Genomic DNA, 16,737 nt, shown 5'->3' with positions numbered 1-16,737 from the left:
TACACAGATGTGGGCTTATCATCACCTGGGTATATGACTGACCAAGTCAGTGAGCTTTTTGTACAATTAGTTTAATTTGGGCCTGAGGATGTTTCAGTCTTCATTATCACTTTTGTGTTAATCCACTCTTTTCTAATCACCTTTTTCAGCTTTAATTTTTAACAACACTACTATACATCAAGTCTTTGAAATCAGTGATCTGTTTGTTATTTAACGCTGAAGCATTTGACATTTCTTGCCTTAACAATTTTAAAAACACACATAAAACTCTGTAATTAATACACTAGGTCAAAAGTTTCATTCTGTTTTACAGTTGACTCATCCGATCTCTGTCACTATATCACTGTCATTTAAAACATACTATTTAAATCTAATTTTTACATTTCAAAACTTATCTTCAGTAGTAACTAAGTATATTTTCTGTGGAGCTATTTCTGAGAAGGTTATTTTTTCAGAATATGAGACTATATATGTATGTTTATACTATATATGTATGTTTATAATCTTGTGAGTTTAAAGTCTGTTTTCTGATACCGTATGTATATACTTGTAAAAAAAAATTTTTGTATAACTCTGTGATAATGTAGTTCCCCCAAATTTATTTTAAAAGCCTGTTTCTAGTGACTGAGAACACTGTCGGGAACTGCTCCTATTTTCTGCACTTGCCATTTCAGTTGTCTCCCCCACACCACCTTGCTCCTCCTGTCAGAAAAGGCAAGGACACTGAACAAGTGGCTCTCAACCTTGAGGCCTGTGTTATGCTTTTCAAATGAAATTCATTTAAAAATGAATAAGCAGAAATGAATGACTAGGTTGATCCACCTCAATCTTTCCAGCTGCTCCTGTTTCACGTGAATTATGAATGTTCTACAAAGGTCTTTGGGAACAGCAGTTCAACTCTAGAGTAACAGCTGCCTCCCCGTGTCCCCCTAAACACAGCCACTATGTAGTCCTGAGCAGTGCAACCATGGCTAATCATGACATCACACTAGAAACGCTGATCCTTACAACTGCAGAGTGCGGATGGGACAGATGTGCCTCAAGTGTTTCATCAGAATTTAACTTTTCCTTAAACTATCTTTTCACAGCAAAACAATGACAAAAACACTCAATGTTAAAACTGCAATAAGCTTACAAACTTGAAAAACTTAGACATTTCAGATAGGCAATAAATTTCATATGAAAGCAATATATTCCAAATTTCAAAAATCTGACAAGTTCTCTAGAGTACCTTTCATCAGTAGATGGAAACTTTCAAGCTGCATGATCTTCTGCCAGGTACGTCTGAATGTCATTCGCTGGTTTGAGGTTGAATCTATTTCAAGGCATGTCATGGCGGCACAGTAATGGCAGGATAGCAAAAGGTGGAGTTGGGTCTGGCCCACTGAATGTTAAGCCCACAGTGCTGAAGAGAGGAGAGTTTTGGATGATAGAAGGGACATTTGGTTTTCTTACAAGGGAAGGAACAGCAGAGCTGACTCCTCCAAGGTGATGCTGGTGTTGTAACTGGCCTTGGAAGCAGCATTGGGGTTCTTGTACTCACATGAATGAAAGGACAATCTGGCTTAGTACACATGGATGAACAAAATATTTTCCAGCAAATTTACAATTGGGGAAGGCTTTGAAGGGTGCCTCGGGGTGATGGTAGGTACACTCGTCGTGGTTCCCTCAGGGGGTCAACACATGCTGTGCCCCAGGAGCGGCTCCAGCTTCAGTCCATAGTCGGCTGGCTCATCCCGCGGGACTCATCTGAATCTCTGCCATCACTGGGTCCATCTGCAATTGGGATAAAAATTGCCTCTGTTGAGTTCCTCGATTTTTTTCCTATAGTGTCCCTTTTTGTTTCCTTCTATTGAATGGGGGATGGGGTGATTATTTCGACGGTCCTGTTTTGCCCCTGGACCACTTCTGCTAGGAATTCTTCTTGAGAATCGGGTTCTGGGAGCAACTGGAAACGTCTGTTTCTGTGGGACTGCAGAAAAGTTCATTGTTTTTGTTCCAGATTCTTGAGCTTCAGCGCTAGCCTTCAAAATCAGACTCCTGTTAGCTTATTTAAAAGGTAGAAGAGAAGGTCTCCTCTCTAGCTTTGCTGGCCGAGACACACTGCTGGCGATGCCTCCCATGTGGGACCGCAATCATCCTCTTCCTTTTCCTCTTCTCTATCTTGATTGAATTCTTTTTTTTTTTTTTTAAGTTTCTCATCTGGGTTCTTTTAAAAATTTTTTTATTTTAAAGATGTGGGGTACAATTCAGGATTAGGAATACAAATGTTCATTATGCAGGTGCCCTTGTTGATGAGGTGTGCCCCTCCCCTCCCCTGGCAGATACCCACTACTGCCAATCCCTTTCCTAGCGTATTACGATAATTGTTCAAGGTCCACTTATGAGTGATTGAAGATTTTTGGACTTTTACATCCTAGCCAAAGGCAACGGATACAGCCTGCTACATGGAACGGCGTCTCAGATGTCCACACATCCAGGTGCACATAGTACAGATAAAGCCTTAGCTACAACAAGATAACCGCGGAACAGCTCGTCTTTTAGGTAGCAACATAATTATGTTATAGCTTCCTCACAGACCTTGAATCCCTTCCAACTTTCTTTGTGCTTGATTATAAAATAAACATGCTGAGCTAGTTTGGAGACACTTCTCCTCCATCCAAGGAAAGTGTCCCACCTGACCCCAGCTTTTCTTTATGTCTTTGTGTCTGTGTCTTAATCTCTCACCGCGTTCTCTAGAGACCCTCAAAGCAGCTGCACGGGCCACGGCATTTTCTTCCAAAAATTTTCATCCTCAGTACTCACCTTTTCCGAGCTGTTTCTGAAGAAAGGATTGTAAGTTTCTTCTAGGCTGCTAAGCACACTAGCATCCCGCCTCATACATCTGAGTGCTCTGAATACCTAGTGGCTTGGCAGCATGAATGCTGTTTTGCTGTGGCTGAAATTGTAACCTGTTTACAAGAACACCACTATCTGCATTTCGACTTGTAGGTGGCCACTAAGTTTCCACAGAAGGGCGAGAAGAACCAAATGCAAGTGTCACTGTAGATTTCTTTTCTAAGATAAGGGAGTCTCCTGCCCAAAACTGAGGTCTTCATCAATGAGATCATCTAGCTTAATGCCAATCACATCTTCAGAGGGCACCGGCTCCCTCAGAGGTCTCACCGTTGACATTAGTGGGGTTGCAGCTCCATGGTCATCTATCTGTCTGCCACTAGTGCTTTTAGAATCCTGTGAACTTGCAGAAACTCTGGAATCTCTCTTTTCAAGTCTAGTGTTAGAAACGGCAAGAGGTGGCACTGAAGCCTTGTGCCTTCTCTCATCTCGGACTGAAGCTGCTCTTGTCTGAAGGCACGTTACTATCGAAGACGTTGGTATCAGAGGACTTGAGGGTTCTGTTGTAACGGAACAAAGTTTATCTAATACACCGTGAGGTCATATAGTGAATCGCACTGTGTGGTTCCTTAGAAACAGGGAGAGGTCGTCTGTCACTTGGTCCTGACTTTCCTCGTTAGCCACCATCACCAAATTGCAATCAGGAAGTTCTTTATCCACGTAAACTCTGGTTCTTGCAATTCCCCCTTAATGGGACTCCTGATCCTGCAGTTGGTCTAGGTGCTAACCGCTGCACAGACCAGCTGCAGCTGCCTCCAGCACAGCTCCTGCCACTCCCTGTGATAACCGTTTTGAAGACTTTTCAAATGTTAGTAAACTGTGCATATTAGCTAAGAGAGAAAGGCAATGTGATCTGCCTTTATTAGAAAATTTCTGGATTTACCACTAAGAAGTGGTATCAGGTACTAGAAATTGCAGTTCAGTGTGTCAGAATGAAACCTCTTTCTACACTACCAAATTGAAGCCAGAGCAACTATCCTTTCTTATTTATTTATACTCAGCCCCTTCCAAAAGCAATTGAAGTTGGCAGAGCTAAATAATACCTTCACCTTACGAGGGGTATCCATCTGACAACCACTTGAACTGAATAAATGTGAGAGGAGCAATACATTTAGAAATAAAATAGGGTCAATGCCCAAGTTTACCTAATTAAAGTAGCTTTACTTGGCAAGAATGTTATGTATTCATGAACAAAAACAATTTTAAATTTTATGAAAGTTCCACTGGTACCACTGCCACAATGTGAAATCACAGATTTTGAATCTCAGACCATCTTTTTTTTGTTGTTGTAATTAATACCAAAGTAAATCTACTCATCTCAGTCACATCTTCTTTATTTATGTCCAGTCACCTCCCTGTCACATGTAGCTCTGACCTGGGCTTTATCTTGAATCTTTCCCTTTAGCTCTAACAACTCAACGTTAGGCCAACTTTAATTAAAAATATAAAAAATAGGTCAGGTTCAGTGGTTGAGCCTGTAATCCCAGCACTTTGGGAGGCCGAGGCAAGTGAATTGCCTGAGCCCGCGGGTTTGAGAACAGCACAGGCAACTTGGCGAGACATCATCTCTACAAGAAATCAAAAAATAGTGGGAGGTGGTAGCATGCACCTGTAGTTTCAGCCGCTTAGAAGGCTGAGGCAGAAGGATTGCCGGAGCCCAGCCGGTTGACGCTGGGGTGGCTGTGAGTGTGCCACTGCACTCCAGCCTGTGTGACAGAGTGAGACTCCAAATATAAATAAATAAATATAAACAAAAAACTCCAGCATTTTTCTCAAAGTTCATGTGAAAAGCACCATATTATTTTATTTAATTTTCAAAAGAATCACACAAAATATAGATTGTAATTTTCTGTATTTTACTGATTGGGTAATAAAGCCTGAAGAGGTAAAATAACTTTCCCAAAAGCACATGGAGAACTTCAGGCCTGGATAGGAACTTAAGTCTTTTTATTCCTAAATCTTTGCTTTTTTTTTTTTTTTTTTTTTGAGTTGGAGTCTCACTCTGTTGCCCAGGCTGTAGTGTAGTGGCATGCTCTTGGTCAATCACAGCCTCAACCTGCTGGGCTCAGGCGATCCAAGTAGCTGGAACTACAGGTGCATGTCACCACACCTAGCAACTTTTTTTGCTTTATTGTAGAGAGGAGGTCTCTCCAAGTTGCCCAGTCTGGTCTTGAACCCGGGTTCAGGCAATCCTCTCACCTCCACCTCCCAAGGTGCTGGGATTATAGGCGTGAGCCTCCATGCCCAGTCAAATCTTTGCTCTTAATTTCTGTTTCCTGAGCTCCTGAATCTGTTCATTGATGTCAGGCAGGTACTTTAATTTCCCTAGGACTGGGGTCTTGTCCTATTTATTTATTCACTTAGGTCTTTCTAAGAACTAGAGTCCTGCTATCTACTGCCATACACCCCTAACAATGACTGCCCCACTTTCAGAATACGCATCTATAGAAACCTAGGGGCTGTGATCTCCAGGAAAGACCAGACCACATAGACTTCTTGTAATTGAATCAATACTCAGCTTTAGGGATTTGCATAAAGATTATATATCCTCCCCCAACCCTTTTTTTTTTTTTTAAAGATGGGGTCTCACTCTGTTGCTCAGTGGTGTAATCATTGCTTGCTGCAGCCTCAAACTCCTGAGCTCAAGTGAGAATTTTTCTTAGGTAGACAAATTCAATCCTTAAATTTTTAAAAAGAATTATAGTTGGGTTAGTAAGTGTAAGTAGTTTCAGACATCATTGCTTTTGCCTAACACTGGCATTTGTTATATTGGATTACTTTTTATTTAGTTATTATATATGATTGTTGCTTAAGCATTAGCATTACTCTCCTGGATACACAGGTTGAAAATTGGGCTCTTGATGATTTCCTGTTCTACTCAGTTTTCCTCATATTATTCCACAGATATAGCTTTTAAAATCTGCTTATAAAATCTATTAACTCTTATTCTTTTATAAGGAAAATCTGATCTATTTTTTATTAATATCTCAGGCCCAATTTTCAAAATTTCATAATTAGTCCCAGGGCATATATTTTATTCATGTCTATAAACATAAAAGTAGTATCAATAAAAGAGTATAAATGTTCAAGCTTAGAGACTGTGTACTATCAACTACTGGATCTAAAGTGGAATTCTTTTGTATTCCCTGTTGTACCTTGTTTAGGAATCAACATTTAGCAAGGTTTAAGAATTGAATAGAAATAAATGCCTACTTTATCAAATATATTTTACTACTTTGGGAATTTTAAGAGCAGATATTATTATTTTAAGTGATGCCTCATTTTCCAAATAACATGCATTGTAAAGTCACATGTATAATAAATATAATTAAATGTGATTCCATTGAATAAATAACTGTATGTGATGGAATCTCATTGATGAATCTAGAGGTTTTAAAAAGTACTTAAATCAGGCCAGGCACAGTAGCTCATGCCTGCAATTCCAGCAGTTTGGGAGACCAAGGCAGGAGGATTGCTTGAGCCCAGGAGTTTGAGACTAGCTTGGGGCAACATGACAAGATCTTGTCTCTACAAAAAAAAAAAAAAAAAAAAAAAGCAGGGTGTGGTCGCATGTACCTGTAGTACTCAGGAGGTTGAAGTGGAAGGATCTCCTGAACCCAGGAGACCAAGGCTGCAGTGAGCCAGGACAATCATTATCATGCTGCTGTACTCCAGCCTGGGTGACAGAGTGAGACCCTGACTGAAAAAAAAAAAAAAAAAATTATGTCAGAGAAACAGTAATTTTAAGTCATCAACAATTCTATCTAAGCTATTACCTCTAATTAAAAGAATGAATAATACACAAACATAACAAATAGTAAAACACTCCTAAAAAGGAAAACATAGCACTTGATTAGGCAGCTTCCCTCACAAATGTGCCAGCTATGAGGAAATCAACCCCAAAACCTTAACAATTTGGTAACTTTTTTCAAACTCACATGACCATGTTTCCTCTCACCATATATCAGAAACAGTTTTATTGTAGGTTATTAAAATAAGTATTCTACTTTTTCCCATATTTCGAGTCCTGTTCCATTTGGCTTTACTTGGGGACGTCTGTCAATTACATCACAGTGTTTGAAAGCCAATAGACTGGAATGACCAGTGATTGCTCAGCAGTGATGCTTTTCCCCACTTTCTCAGTGTCCTCCCATGTGATAATTGCTCAACACATCTAGCAATGTGTTGATTGAGCTTCTCTTGACTATTATGAAATTGATTATTTATGTCACACTATGAAATGCTGGCATAAAACTCTAAATTCTTTGTTGTGTCTACATTAAACTTTAATATGCATATGACAGAGGGATTGGCACTGTAATTGGGGACAATAGCAGGAATCAAAACTAGTGCATTTCAGGGTGCTCTTCCAGTGAATAGGTGAAACTTGAAAGTTCCAAAATCCTATCCTCATTAGGTGAATTTCTGTTAATTTTAGAATGCCTGACCATATCTATAACATTATTCTTTAATAACAGAAGTTACTGTGATCCTGTTTTACCTAAGTAATCCCAGAATTGGTCGTTTATGCTCTGTGTGTGTATGTTCTAAGTACGCATATTGAACGTATATTCAGGTATAAACACTACAAAGCATAAAAATGTAGAACAGAGAAGAAAAGAAAGCAATAATAAAAAATATTTGGTTAATCCAAAATGTGTCAGTAAAGGGGAAATCAAGAACACCAAATTAAGAACAGATAGGACTAGTAGAGAACAAATAGCAAGATAATAGAATTAAGTCTACTATAGCAGTACTAATATATATGTAAATAGCCTAAACATTCAAAAGACAAGAACGATCACACCGGGTGAAAACAAACAAGATCCAACTGTGTACTTTAAATACAAAGACTCAGATGGGTTAAAAGTAAAGACCACAGCATTGGCAAAAGAATGCCAAAAAGGGGAACTTGAGGAGATGGTAACATTCTGATCAAACAGTTTCAAAGAATATTAGCATTTATGAGATGGTAATAGAAAATTTCCACTTAACTTGAAGGCCACTTGAACCTGGAGCTCACAAGTTTTCAGAAATCCAGTCTCTAATAATAAGCCAAATACAAAAAATACTATTTTAAAGAAAAAGTTAAAGATGCAAAGTTAAATTGACATAATGAAAATATTTTTGCTAAAAATCCAAAAGTGGAAGCTCAGGTTTCTAACAAATATAGAAGCAATTCTCCCAAATACTATCTTGTTCAAACATTTTACAATTTAAATGCAGAAAGATACCAGATCACATCTTTACATAGTGTGACTTAACTGTTATAAATGAAACTGTCTTCACACGAAAACATAAAACAATGAGCAGTTTACTCAGTCTAGTTTTATAACAGTCACATCATTAAACATATAAAAAGGTTTTACAGTTGCTTAATAATAAGGAATTTATGCTTTCCTAGAGATAAAATCATTATCTGGGTTTACATTTAGTTTCCCATCCTTCATTTTATAAACAATAAAATGTAATTAAGTTATATTTCAGAAAATAGCTTAGTCCCAACTGCATTTTAAAATCTTTCAATTTAAAGACATTACAAATGTTATAACTTGTACATATAAGTTGCCAGAATTTATCCACATAGCATATGTTAATTAACTGATCACAGTCATGTGCATTTTTGTATTGTTGGAGGAAACATTATTGTTTTTTAAAAGCTTTATATTCCTCAAAACAAGTGAAAAATTAGACAAATAATTTTCCCCCCTAGAAGCTTCAGATGTGTCTCACAAGCAGGAGCCAAGAGAACATACTGCAAAATACCTTGATGTCAGATACTCTCTATGAGCCACTTACTGAAAGCCCTGACTCACAGTCAGCTCAACTTGGGCTTAATACCAAAAGTTGACCTTGACCTAGGCATACTGCCACTCACAAAAAATGCAGAACACTTCTTTACTCCAGAGCTTTTGGGACTATTTCTTCTTTTTGTGTTTGAAATTGACTTTTGATAGCAAAGTCAAAAGAAGAGCTGTAAGCACTATTTGTACAGAGACTACCTTTGGATTTGTAGCTATTTGTACTTATAGGCTATCTTTAAAAAAAAAAATCTTTATTTGCAATGATCTATAGAGCAGTTACTATTTGTACTGTGTCTGCTTCTCAGTACTGAACAAAGTACATTCATTTCTAACTCTATCTATAGTTTAGTATTATCTCCCAGAAGTTATTTTCCAGAACCTCATAGTTACACCTCATTAATGACTTAATCTCGTTAAGATTGTCTTATCTGCTATAAAATGGAAAAATGATGCGGATTTCACAGAAAATTGTGAAGATTAAATAGGTTACTGGATCTAAAATGCTGAGTGCAAATCAGAACTTGGCACATAGAAAACAATCAATAAAAAGCAAATTGGGTACAATGCACACAGGTGCATGTGGAGGGAACACTTAAAGTACAGACTTCTTCACCATATACAATGCATCCAGGTAACCAAAAATCATTTGTATCCTCTAAAGTATTGGAATAAAAATTAAAGACAAAACAAAAACAAGCGATCTATTTGTTGAAGTTTGTGTTAGGAATGTCTCTTTGACCCCTGGCTCCCAAAAATTGAACTCTGCACTCTAACTCTTTCTTTCTGTCCAAGTGAGGGTTGAAGCATCTTCACCAAGGGCTTAAAACTCATTGTTTCCTTGTATCATGCTCAGTTTTCTCACTACTCAGGTTTAAGTTTACAACCAGGTTAAACCTCAAAAGCAACCCCATGGCCTTAATTAGTGATACTTTACCTAAGACCTCTTTCCTGCAGATAGGACCGAGGCATCAGAAGTAGAGATCTGTCTTTGGGTCCATAACCCGTGCTGCTCATGAATCCTCATTGAGCTCTAAATGTATGTCTCAGAGATGCCTAGAGTTTCACCTTCTCCCTCTCAGTTTCTCTCTGGTGTGCCATTCCTTTTCAAAGTGAATGTCTAGAATCCTTTTCCCATGACCAAAAAATAAGAAACTGTCTAACATATATACCTGAAAGAGAATACATTTTCAAAAGTAAATCTTTAACAGCAGTAAAGAAAGGGCCTTAACTCACAGCTAGTCACTTGAAGCAGAGACTCCAAGTGCCACGGTGAAAGCTGCATTCATGGAATTAATGTCCAGAACTCGTGATAGTGTCGTGTGCTCCCAGAGCTGCCAAATGAGGAAAACAACTCTGATCCTCCAAGGTTTACCATGTAGTAGTGTTACTGGGATGCATGTGTCAATACCTTAAAAAAAGAAACATAGAGTAGTACCCTAAAGGGGTCTCAGAATGAGGCCATGGGAATTCAGAAAAGGGTATGACTAAAGAGAATTGGGAAGACTTCAGTGGAGATTGTATCATTGGACATGGATAGAATTACATTAGGTAGAGAAGACAGGAAGCACATACTGTCTAAGGGGATGAGGGTGGAAGAGCATAGAACATATCCATCACAGGAAAGTTGACTTTGGTCTGAGTATAGGATATCTGTGGGGAAGCAGAAGGAAATAAACCAAAGTAAAGCCAGTTGAAGATTAGAGAATGGAAGGCCTTGAATATCATCATAAGTACTTTGATGAACTCTAAGGGCAATAAAGAGCCATTAACATTTTTTTACTTATGGAGTAGGTGACCCTATGTGTTTTAGGAAGATCATTTTGGTAGTGTACAGGATGAGTTGAGAAAAGAAAAATGACTCCAAATTGGAATTTCAATAATGGGCAAAGAAACTATGAAGACATTATACATGGAACTAAGAAAGGAGGTAGAAAAGACATGGCCAAGGTAAAATCTATCTGGCATCTAGATAAGATGTTGGCTACAGAGTGTTAAGCCTTGGTGCCTAGAAGAAAGATGGTGTTCTCTTCAGAAGATGGAAAATGAAGAGAAGTTGCTGTTTTTTCTGCTGTGGGAGACTTGGGACTACGACTTGTTTTTTTTGGGGGGGGGTATTTGACTTGATAAGGAGAGAGGTAAAGAAAGTGATTGAGCCGGGCTCGGTGGCTCAGCCTGTAATCCCGCACCTTTGGGCGGCTGAGGTGAGTGGATTGCCTGAGCCCACAGGTTTGAGACCCACCTGGGCAGCAAGACCAAAAATTAGCCGGGCGTGGTAGCGCATGCCTGTGATTCTGGCTACGTGGAAGGTTGAGGTGGAAGGATTGCCGGAGCCCAGCAGGTCGAGGCTGTGGTGGCCGGGAGCGGCCACTGCACTCTAGTCTGGGCGACTCAAAAAAAAAAAAAAAAGGAAGTGATTGAAATGAAGACTAGGGAAGAATCACTTCTGGAATTTAATTTGGAGACTTTCTGTTAGGCAAGAGTGGAAGCCATATGCTTGGCAAGGTGAGTGACAACATAATTTCAAAAAAGAAGTCACTCCACAGTGTCCTATCCTATAGGGATCAGAAACAGTGAAGACTGAGAAAGGCTGATGGAGAGATCAGGACTGTAGGGGGCACTTCAGAAAGCAGAAAACTATATTGTCATGGTTGCATGGGACCCTTTCTTAGGACCCTGGACTGGTCTTCAATCTGTTTTAGTGTTGGTACCATGCTCTGTGCCTGAGGCTTTCCTGAGGGTCATGGTGATCTTTGCAATTTGATTCCCAACTCAGAGCACCTCTGATCATTTCATAGCTGAATAGCAGCAATCAGTGGTTGCTGCTCTTCACTTTCTTGCTGAGAACAGAAAGTGCAGGAAAGACAGCACATCACCACACACCCGCCAGGATGAGGAACAACCTCAGGCTGAACTAACAAAATGAATACTCAGAACCATCAAAAGATAACATTTCAACAAGTTTAGAAATAGATCTAATTGACTTTTATTCATGATTCATGAATTGGAGCTGATTCCATTCTACAAAATAGGTAGAGAGTTCCTCTTAGGCAACAGCAGAACAATGGGTTTTGTAAGGTGGGAACAAGGAAACAGAATAGAAAAAACAACTGACTGGTTAATGTCAAGTTACTTTTTTGAAAGGGTTTAAGTAGAGGAGACTTCCTCATTACAGTGACTCAGGTAAAGTAGGATTTCATATTTTCAGGAAAAAACAATCTGCTTGGGGATTTAGCTGCTTCCTTAAATTTCCATTTGAGTAAGTGGCATTTAGCATGAGTGACTCCATTTTAGCTTGGTCTAATCTTTTGGGGTCTAGTGCAGGAACTCAGTCCAAACAATGGTCTTCCATAATTTTTAACAACACCAATGCCATGAATAAAACAAAACAAAATATAATGTAAAAAAAAGACTGAAAAAGTTTCACTTGTATTATGTTTTTAGATATAAGCCCAGTACCATTTCTCTTAGTTACAACTTAGAGGTAAAAATATACCATATGAGTTTAACAATAATATTTAAAATAAATTAAAATGAACAGGTACATATATACAAAAATCAAATCTATTTTCCAGCCAAGAATGCCTTATTTATGATACCTTCTGGTTTTAAGTTTGGCGAATGCATTTTCAAATATTTCAAGCATAAATTCAGTGTCTGATTTATATACAGAGTATAATCGCTGTTTTGTTTTTTTGTTTTTGTTTTTTTTGGAAAGAAGACCATTTGTGAACCAATTAAATCCGATTTGTAATGTTTTAATAGAGGAAATAACATTTTTAAAAACTCAAAAACAAACAACATGCCTTCTAGTTTTCTAATGTCTGACTCTGGATGTGAAATTCTGAAGAGGGCTACAGTTAGAAGACATAAATCAATGAATTACAGCAATGCTAAATATTTTAAAGAAGGTTGACATTCCTTTCCTGAATATTCCTGAATCTTTGTCCATTTTCTGCTTAAAAAGAAAAGATATTTCCATTCCAAAAAAGATAAAAGAACCAGATACTTTTTGCTGAGCATAAAGCAGAAAAACTCATGTTTGCTCAACCATTCTAACAACAGATATTTTTATAATACTTTATGGTTTAAAGCACTTTCCTATAAACTCTTATTTGATCCTTACATTAATCTTATGTACCAATTTTCATTGCTGGTTTCTTCTAAAGATGAGAAAACAGATTCAAACATTCATGATTCTAAAGTCGCAAAATATAAGAGTTGGGATTTGGATTTAGATCTTTAACTCTAGTGCTCTTCAGGTAAAATTACTGTTAGTTATAACAGAAATTTTTTGATAAATTTCAATTCTGTATTATGGGGCAGACATCAATTCATATTGTGTTCTTCACTTTGCAAAATGACCAGACATGCACTTGGAGTCATACATATCTTGACAATTAGGAAGGAATACGGTGTGTTTCTACAGTCAATTTGAATGCACAAACCCCAATTATTAGTCCTAAACATGAAGAAATAGATATATTTTTTTGCCATCATTGTTCTGCGCACTATAATTAGGATGGAAAATGTACTTGCTTGTACATTCTATGCTGCATGCATCAACTGTGAGGCTTCTGTATAAACTGTTAGCTAGAACATGATTTGGTGGATGCTATAGGTGGCCTGTGCATAAAGCAACAACAACAAAAAAATAGATGCAGAAGCACAACATGCTATGTGGGGACAAAAAGTAAGAAAATTCAGGAAAGATTTTGAACAGCTTGGGCTACACTCCCCAAGTTAAACAAATAAAACCATCCCTGCTACAGACAATGGGGTTGAGCGAGAAGCTGTGGCTCCTTGTCACTCTGCATTGAGGCATCTGAAGGCAAAAAATAAACAATGTCTAGCTATGTTGCTGCCAAATGCTTTTCAAAGAATCCTGAGAAACAGAAGATTTTGTGCAAAATAATATCCACAAAGTATTGGAAGTGGAATGGACCAGGGCTCCGTCACCCAGGAAACTAACCACCCCCCCCACCCCACCCCTGCAGCATTCTTCATACAATGTCACTACGCCTGGGAAGAGATGAAGGAAACAAATGCACTCCCTGTTTTTAAAGCCACAACTTGCCTGGTTAGGTTTCCCTAGCCAGGTTCTTCTAGAGCAGAATTTGGAATCATTTGTTTGAGACAGGTGGGTATTTGCTCATTCAAAAGAAATCACATTTCAATCTAAATCAATCTCTACAAATGGAGTCTTTATTTATTTTGTTTTCATTTTTCATTCATCCAGGAAACATGAACTATTACACAGTTCAAATGCCCTGATAAAGGTAGGCAGAACTGGGGGATGGCTTTCATAAATGAAGGAATGAATGAAGAAACGAATGAATGACTACATAAAGAGGTCTCTTTTAAACTCTGCAGTTATGTTTCATAAGAGTGAGTCTAAAATGGTCAGAGTTGCCCTCACCAACTAGTCTCAGGGGACCTGCAACCTTGTTCTGAGACACGGAAAGAATTTTCTTGTCACTTCAAAAATGAGGAAAATGAAAACTTGCCTGTGGTTCTGTACCCACAACATTTACACACCACATTGCACATGCATCTATCAAGGCACCATCTGCAAACAACATGACCATCCTAAGAAGTGCCAGTACAACTGCAGGTGGCTGTCTCCTGGTCTCCCTTTGTTGGGGACTGGGGAAGGACAGATAACTCCATAAACTACCTACTCCTACATTATCTGAAATGTTGATGCTGCTGCCTATGAAGCAGGGCATGCTTTTCATCGATGACATCAGCACTTCAAGTCCCAAACCAAATGATTTTGAATAAGCTATTGTAAATGGTGGGGGGAGAATAGTTATATCAGAGAGTGGTAAAAGATTATGGAGGCTAGAAAAAAAGTGGAAATGGAGTTGATGGGGTAGAAAAATCTTTGGGGATTTAAATGGGAGCAAAAGCCTACAAAAGGGAAAAAGCCAGGGAGAGAAATTTGGGGAAAGATGGCAATGATGAGAAAATAAAACTAAGATCTACTTTTGCTCATACAGGGAATCGGCGAAGGCTTCGTGTGGCATGTTAAAGTACTGGACAGCTACTGCTGACATCAATTAGAAACTGCGTAGCTCTGGGTCTCAGGGGTCAGCTCTGTAGAGATCAGAGCCCACTATAACACAAGCAGATAACAGGAATGTTGCAAAGTCTAAATGGATAGCTGTCATCCCTCCCCACCCCCACCCTCCAAATGATGTGACAGAGAATCACAAAGTCAAAAATGCAATGGCAAGGGAAAGGAGAAATAAGGAAAGCAGTGTACATGCTTTGCTGTGTTAATATTAAATTGTACATTGTGTTAGTTATTCTTCTTTCTAGATTTCTCTGCTCATGGTATTGACACTTGTGCATGGTGCATACTCACCTGGTTCAGTAATGTAAAATTAAGAATCTTGGAACTTTGACTCCAAACAGGAAGGAGAGCAGTTAGGTAAAACATCATAAAAGACCAAAAAGTGTCCTGTAGCATATTCACAGTTATTGAAAGTATCTTTAAGAATTATGAAAAAATAGATCAATCAGAAATCTCTTATATCCAGCCAGTTGCCAATCCATTCCAATTCTGCTTTCAAGATAAATTTCCTTATTTTCCCTGCTTTTCGGTTTCCATGTTTATTTCCCCAAGTCAAGCTTTCACTCTTTCTTGCTTGAATTAATGCTTCTAACTACTAAAGCTTGGCCCTTCGTTGAGACAATAATAATTGCCATAATTATATATAATATGCAATACAATATATAATTTTATAAATATTCTATGCTTTGGATTTTTTTCACTTCAGAAAGTCACTTTTTCAACCCAATTTTTCATTGCTAAAGTTTTTACTGCATTGGTCTATTTTTATAAATGAAACTAAAAAAAAAGCGAAGATTGTAACTGCAAACTAATATAACTCAATTGACATAAAGAGTTACCATCTGCTAAATGCTCACTGTGCTGCTAGACTGGATATTTTATGCACTTTATGGTATTTGTTCCTTGCAAGCACTGTTGGGTGCCTGATTTTCCTTCAGTTATCAGATGAGGAAAGTTAAGATTAAGCAACTTAGCAGTAATGAGAGAGCAGAAATTCAAACCTTCTGAAAGCAAAATGTGTGCTTTTAACCAATCTTGCGTCTTTATTTGTCTGTATATTAAGTCCAAACATGGAAAGATGTGTTATAATAGCCAGATTCATTTCTTCAGGAAAGAGATGAGGTAAAGAGGGGTCCTTCATTGCTTTAAATTAACCTTCTTCTGTAGTAATAAACTGTTGTAAAGCTCCTGATACAATACTGATGGGTTTTTATTGGAAAAAAATATTTCATGATAACTGTTTCATGGAGAAAATAATTCTTGGATAAAAATATGGTTGAGAAAAGAATTGTTTGTCTCCAAAAAGCACATCAACCTTATTGCAACCCTAGCTTTGAGGCCTGAAGAACAGATGTCTGAGATCCCCAAAGAGTTCTAAATAAATAGTGCTGTTAAAGACAGAAGGAAAGAAAAAATGCATTGTACAAAGTTTTATGTCTGATCTCAAAAGGGTTAATAAGAATTAACTACGTTTGAATGTCTGTGGTCAAAATAATAGCTTCAATGGACCTTTATACATTAACCTTTACAAAGGTTGAGGAAATTAGAACTGATTTTCGTTATTTAGTTTCTAAGTTAATTGACACTATAAAAATGAAGACTGAGTAAGGGATCAGAGACAAAATGAGGTTTACACAATAAAATTCAACATTTGGTAAGCTCATTTGAATTTTTATTCACAATGCTAAATAACTCGTAACAACTAAGAGCTGCATAACCCAGGAAGGAAATATTGTCAGGTGTTTTCTTTTTTTACCAATTGCCAAAGGAGAGGAAATGAGCTTTAGTAGCATCTGAAAAGATTAGGTTAAAATAATTAAGACTAATGGGGCCTGGAGCTGGTGACTCAAGCCAGTAATCCCGGCACGTTGAGAGGCCAAGGTGAGAGGACTAGCTGAGTCCACAGGTTCGAGACTAGCCTGGACAACTTAGCGAGCCCTCATCTCTACAATAAATCAAAAA

At 38.0% G+C, this 16,737-nt stretch overlaps 1 pseudogene; it reads right to left on the bottom strand.

The window, feature by feature from the left end:
- Positions 1 to 1,731: 1,731 nt before the first annotated feature.
- LOC103265155 overlaps positions 1,732 to 16,737 on the bottom strand; it is a 38,295-nt pseudogene continuing 23,289 nt past the window's right edge.

Source organism: Carlito syrichta, unplaced genomic scaffold (assembly GCF_000164805.1).
Source record: "Carlito syrichta isolate Samal-C Ts95f unplaced genomic scaffold, Tarsius_syrichta-2.0.1 Scaffold305870, whole genome shotgun sequence".
NCBI classification, from domain to species: domain Eukaryota; kingdom Metazoa; phylum Chordata; class Mammalia; order Primates; family Tarsiidae; genus Carlito; species Carlito syrichta.
The sequence above is the reverse complement of the archived record's forward strand: the minus strand, read 5'-3'. Positions and strand labels throughout refer to the sequence as shown.